This window comes from Triticum urartu, chromosome 5, assembly GCF_003073215.2.
Source record: "Triticum urartu cultivar G1812 chromosome 5, Tu2.1, whole genome shotgun sequence".
NCBI lineage: Eukaryota > Viridiplantae > Streptophyta > Magnoliopsida > Poales > Poaceae > Triticum > Triticum urartu.
Window position 1 is genome coordinate 590,524,737 of NC_053026.1, and position 6,699 is coordinate 590,531,435.

The window sequence follows — 6,699 nt, forward strand, 5'->3', positions numbered from 1 at the left end:
TCAAATGATATAAGTGAAGCACATGAAGCATTCTATAAAGCCATACTCAAAAGATATAAGTGAAGTGCATAGAGCATTCTATAAATCAACCAAGGACTATCTCATACCAGCATGGTGCATAAAAGAAAATGAAAACTAAATGCAAAGACGCTCCAAGATTGCACATATCGCATGAACGAAACGAATCCGAAAACATACCGATACTTGTTGAAGAAAGAGGGGATGCCTTCCGGGGCATCCCCAAGCTTAGACGCTTGAGTCTCCTTGAATATTTACTTGGGGTGCCTCGGGCATCCCCAAGCTTGAGCTCTTGCCTCTCTTCCTTCTTCTCACATCGAGACCTTCTCGATCATCGAACACTTCATCCACACAAAACTTCAACAGAAAACTCGGTAAGATCCGTTAGTATAATATAGCAAATCACTACTCTAAGTACTGTTGCAAACCAATTAATATTTTGTTTTTTCATTGTGTTTACTGTAATATAAGTTTTCCATGTCTTAATCCACTGATATAAATTGATAGTTTAATCAAAACAAGCAAACTATGCATCAAAAACAGAATCTGTCTAAAACAGAACAGTCTGTAATAATCTGAACATTCACCATACTTCTGGTACTTGAAAAATTCTACCAAAATTAGGAAAAAAATAAAAAAAATTGTACAGGAAGACAGTGCAAAAAGAATCAGAACCATTTGACGTTGTAGCTAAAAATGTAAAATGGCGCACTACAGCCAAAGTTTCTGTCCTGCACCGTACAAACCATCAAGCAAATGTAAACATCCTAAAGGCAAACCTTGGCACATTATTTTTATAATACAATGGAATTGTACAAGGGGATAATTATTTTTATTGAAAAGTTTCTGTAATCAAGATTCACAAAGTTTTTGTGAGCATGAACAAAGTTCAAGGCTAGCTCCCACTTCAACAATGCTTGTCTTTCTCACTTTCGCTTTCCTTTTTGAAAAAGTTTTGGGTTCCCCTCTTTATTTTTGTTGTTTTTAAACTATATAAAAGCACTCAACATAAAGAAATGACTCTCTAACACTTCCGGGTTGTCTCCCTGGCAGCGCTTTCTTTAAAGCCATTAAGCTAGGCATGTAGTGCTCAAGTAGTGAATCCACCCGGATCCCAAGGTATATCAAAGCCAATTTGAATCAACAATGATTTTTAATTTAGTAGTGAGCACAAAGCAACACATGTCATGTACACGCAACAACGAAGTCTAACTCTCTTCCTATGCATCGGCATGTCATAAAAGAACAATTCATCCACACATAGTAAAGGCCAATGCATAGTATAAACAGTTTCTTGCAATTCTATCATATTGGAAACATAGAGAGGTGGAGATATAGTTCCTCTCTCATAATAATTGCAAGTAGAAGCAGCAAGCACATTCATATTATATTCATTAAAATCATCATGTGTAACAGTAAAAGGCAACCCATCAATATAATCCTTAATAAGGGCAAACTTCTCGATATAGTGTAGTTTGGAGAATTCAAAAAGATAATAGGACTATCATGTGTGGGTGCAATAGCAACAATTTCATGTTTAACATAAGGAACTATAGCAAGTTCATCTCCATAAGCATAATTCATATTGGCATCTTGGCCACAAGCATAGCAAGCATCATCAAAAAGGGATATTTCAAGAGAATCAATGGGATCATAACAATCATCATAGCAATCATCCTTCGGTAAGCACGAAGGGAAATTAAACAATGTATGAGTTGAAGAGTTACTCTCATTAGAAGGTGGGCACGGGTAGCTAATCCGCTCTTCCTCCTTTTGTTCTTCGCTCTCCTCATCATCTTTTTCATCCAATGAGCTCACAGTTTCATCAATTTCTTCTTCCATAGACTCCTGCAAAATATTAGTCTCTTCTTGGACTGCGGAGTAGTCCTCAATATATAGTTCAACATAGGCATTAGAAGCATAATTATCATAGCAATATTTAAATATGGCAAAATTTTCAGATTTGTAAAGAGTAGCATCATACTTTTCAATAAAAGAAGCAATTTCGTAAGCACCCTTAAAAGCAACAAATTCTTCAATTTGTTGAACATCATAGTAACTATAAACACCCTTAGCATAAGAGGATACGATTCCATTATCACTAAACAAACATTGGTAGGGAAGGTGTTTCTTAGGGTCTTCAGAACAACAAGTATAATCATATATTTCACATAAATTCCAAGCATAGCATTGCAAACGATGAATTTGATCCAGTAAAGTTTTCCCTTTTTCAGATATTCGGTGTCGCACATAACAAGCATGCTCATATAAAGATTTTCCCTCAACTAAGCTAGTTGGGGTTTCAGCACGAGCACATAGGGATCGAAGATGATCCAAGTAATAAGCTTCAGCAGTGTGATAGATTTTGAGTGGTTCTTCAACCATTGGTTCAGTAGGTACAACTAATTTTTTTGGTATTTTGCGTTTCCTACCCATAACTAAAGATATAAAACAACTAAGAACAGCAAATAAAAATTACTTAGTGATAAAGCAAACAAGCAAACACGAGAATATTCACCCCATGCTATTGCTCCCCGGCAACGGTGCCAGAAAAGTCTTGATAACCCACAAGTATAGGGGATTGCAACAATTTTCGATAAGTAAGAGTGTCGAACCCAACGAGGAGCTAAAGGTAGAACAAATATTTCCTCAAGTTCTATCGACCACCGATACAACTCTGCGCACGCTTGATGTTCGCTTTACCTAGAACAAGTATGAAACTAGAAGTACTTTGTAGGTGTTTTTGGGTAAGCTTGCAAGAAAGTAGAGAACACGAAAATAAAAGCTAGGGGCTGTTTAGATAGACACAACTAAATTAGTTTTAGTAGAGAGCTTTTGTCAACAAGAAAGTTATTTGTCCCTAGGCAATTGATAACTAGACCGGTAATCATTATTGCAATTTTATTTGAGGGAGAGGCATAAGCTAACATACTTTCTCTACTTGGATCATATGCACTTATGATTGGAACTCTAGCAAGCATCCGCAACTACTAAATATTCATTAAGGTAAAACCCAACCATAGCATTAAAGTATCAAGTCCCCTTTATCCCATACGCAAACAACCTACTTACTCGGGTCTGTGCTTCTATCACTCACGCCACCCACCATAAGCAAATCATAAGCATATTGCAAACCCTACAGCGGGAATCCCTCACGCTTGCACGACACGGAGAGCACCATAGGACAACACCAATAATAAAACATACAACTCAAACCAATCTTGATCATCAAATAGCCATTAGGACAAAACAGATCTACTCAAACATCATAGGATAGCCATACATCATTGGGAAATAATATATAGCATTGAGCACCATGTTTAAGTAGAGATTTCAGCGGGTAAGAGAGAGGTTACACCGCTGCATAGAGGGGGGAAGAGTTGGTGATGATGGCGGTGAAGTTGTTGGTGAAGATGGCGGTGATGATGATGGCCCCGACAGCGCTCCGGCGCCACCGGAAGCAAGGGGGAGAGGGCCCCCCTTCTTCTTATTCTTCCTTGACCTCCTCCCTAGATGGGAGAAGGGTTTCCCCTCTGGTCCTTGGATCCCATGGTGTGGGAGGGACGAGAGCCCCTCCGAGATTGGATCTATCTCTTTGTCTCTATCTGTTTCTGCGTTCTCTCCTGGCTCTGTTTCACCGTTTTGTATATATATGGAGATCCGTAACTCCGATTGGCCTGAAACCTTCGCCGTGATTTTTTTTCCGAATATTAGCTTTCTTACGGCAAAAGAAGAGCGTCAACCGCCTTACGGTGGGCTCACGAGGGTAGGGGGCGCGCCCTAGGGGGGCCCCTCCCTCGTGACCACCTCGGGCACTGGTTCGCGTTGATTTTCCTTCCAAATTTTCCATATTTTCCAAAAATAAGCTCCGTCCGTTTTTATTCCGTTTGGACTCCGTTTGATATTGATATTCTGCGAAACCAAAAACATGCAATAGACAGGAACTGGCACTGGGCACTGGATCAATATGTTAGTCCCAAAAATAATATAAAAAGTTGCCAAAAAGTATATGAAAGTTGAATAATATTGGCATGGAACAATCAAAAATTAGTAATTTAATAGGTGCAACTACTTTTGTTTCAATGGGAGGATTATATTTAAACCACTTCTCCTTAGGGAGATCAACATGAGTAGCAAAGGATTCACAGAAAGAAGCTACTATCTCAGAGTCAAGTCCATATTTAGTGCTAAATTTACGGAAAACATCGGTATCCATAAAAGATTTAACACAATCAAACTTAGGTGTTATACCTGACTCCTTACCTTCATCGAGATCCCAATCTTCAGAGTTGCGTTTAATTCTCTCCAATAAATTCCATTTGAATTCAATAGTCTTCATCATAAAGGAACCAGTACAAGAAGTATCGAGCATGGAGCGATTGTTGTCAGAAAGCCGAGCATAAATTTGAATAATCATTTCTCTTGAGAGCTCATGATTGGGGCATGAATATAACATTGACTTAAGCCTCCCCCAAGCTTGAGCGATGCTTTCTCCTTCGCGAGGCCAAAAATTATATATATAATTACGATCACGATGAACAAGATGCATAGGATAAAACTTCTGATGGAATTCCAATTTCAACCGTTTGTAGTCCCATGATCCCATATCATCACATAGCCTATACCATGTCAATGCATCTCCCTTCAAAGATAAAGGGAAGACCTTCTTCTTGATAACATCATCGGGCATACCTGCAAGCTTAAATAATCCACAAACTTCATCCACATAGATTAAGTGTATCGGGATGTAATGTTCCATCTCTACAAAAGGATTAGCTAGCAGTTTCTCTATCATACAAGGAATTTCAAAGTAACATTTTCAGTAGGTTCAGTAGGTTGAGGAGCAACTCTTTGCTCTACTGGTCGGGGTGAAGATACCCCGAACAAGCCCCTCAAAGGATTACTTTCCATAGTAACAAGTGACAGTAAATTTCAGCACACTATATAAATTTTTCCTTACCAAATTCCACCTACCAAAGGCGCTTCACTCCCGGCAACGGCGCCAGAAAAGAGTCTTGATGACCCACAAGTGTAGGGGATCTATTGTAGCCTTTCGATAAGTAAGAGTGTCGAACCCAACGAGGAGCAGAAGGAAATGATAAGCAGTTTTCAGCAAGGTATTCTCTGCAAGCACTGAAATTATCGGTAACAGATAGTTTTGTGATAAGGTAATTGTAACGAGTAGCAAGTAATAAAAGTAAATAAGGTGCAGCAAGATGGCCCAATCCTTTTTGTAGCAAAGGACAAGCCTGGACAAACTCTTATATGAAGGAAAGCGCTCCCGAGGACACATGGGAATTATCGTCAAGCTAGTTTTCATCACGTTCATATGATTCGCGTTCGGTACTTTGATAATTTGATATGTGGGTGGACCGGTGCTTGGGTACTGTCCTTACTTGGACAAGCATCCCACTTATGATTAACCCCTATTGCAAGCATCCGCAACTACAACAGAAGTATTAAGGTAAACCTAACCATAGCATGAAACATATGGATCCAAATCAGCCCCTTACGAAGCAACGCATAAACTAGGGTTTAAGCTTCTGTCACTCTAGCAACCCATCATCTACTTATTACTTCCCAATGCCTCCCTCTAGGCCATGGTGAAGTGTCATGTAGTCGACGTTCACATGACACCACTAGAGGGATGACAACATACATCTCATCAAAATATCGAACGAATACCAAATTCACATGACTACTAATAGCAAGACTTCTCCCATGTCCTCAGGAACAAACGTAACTACTCACAAAGCATATTCATGTTCATAATCAGAGGGGTATTAATATGCATAATGGATCTGAACATATGATCTTCCACCAAGTAAACCAACTAGCATCAACTACAAGGAGTAATCAACACTACTAGCAACCCACAGGTACCAATCTGAGGTTTGAATACAAAGATTGGATACAAGAGATGAACTAGGGTTTGAGATGAGATGGTGCTGGTGAAGATGTTGATGGAGATTGACCCCCTCCCGATGAGAGGATCATTGGTGATGACGATGGTGATGATTTCCCCCTCCCGGAGGGAAGTTTCCCGGCAGAACAGCTCCGCCGGAGCCCTAGATTGGTTCCGCCAAGGTTCCGCCTCGTGGGTGGCGGAGTTTCGTCCCATGAAGCTTGCTTATGTTTTCTCGGACGAAAGCCTTCATATGCAGAAGATGGGCACCGGAGGCCTGCCAGGGGGCCCACGAGGCAGGGGGCGCCCAGGGGGGTAGGGCGCGCCCCCACCCTCGTGTGGTGGTGTGGCCCCTCTGGTACTTCTTGCGCTTATTTTATATATTCTGGAAATAACTTCCGTGAAGTTTCAGGACTTTTGGAGCTGTGCAGAATAGGTCTATAATATTTGCTCCTTTTCCAGCCCAGAATCCCAGCTGCCGGCATTCTCCCTCTTTATGTAAACCTTGTAAAATAAGAGAGAATATGCATAAGTATTGTGACATAATGTGTAATAACAGCCCATAATGCAATAAATATCGATATAAAAGCATGATGCAAAATGGACGTATCATGGTCTAGATTGGATCTGGTGGTTTTGGACTCTGCGGCGGCTGGAATTGATTTTCGTTGACTCCCCTAGGGTTCTGGAATATTGGGATATTTATAGAGCAAAGAGGCGGTCCGGGGGCACCCGAGGTGGGCACAATCCACCAGGGCGCGCCTGGGCCTCCTCTC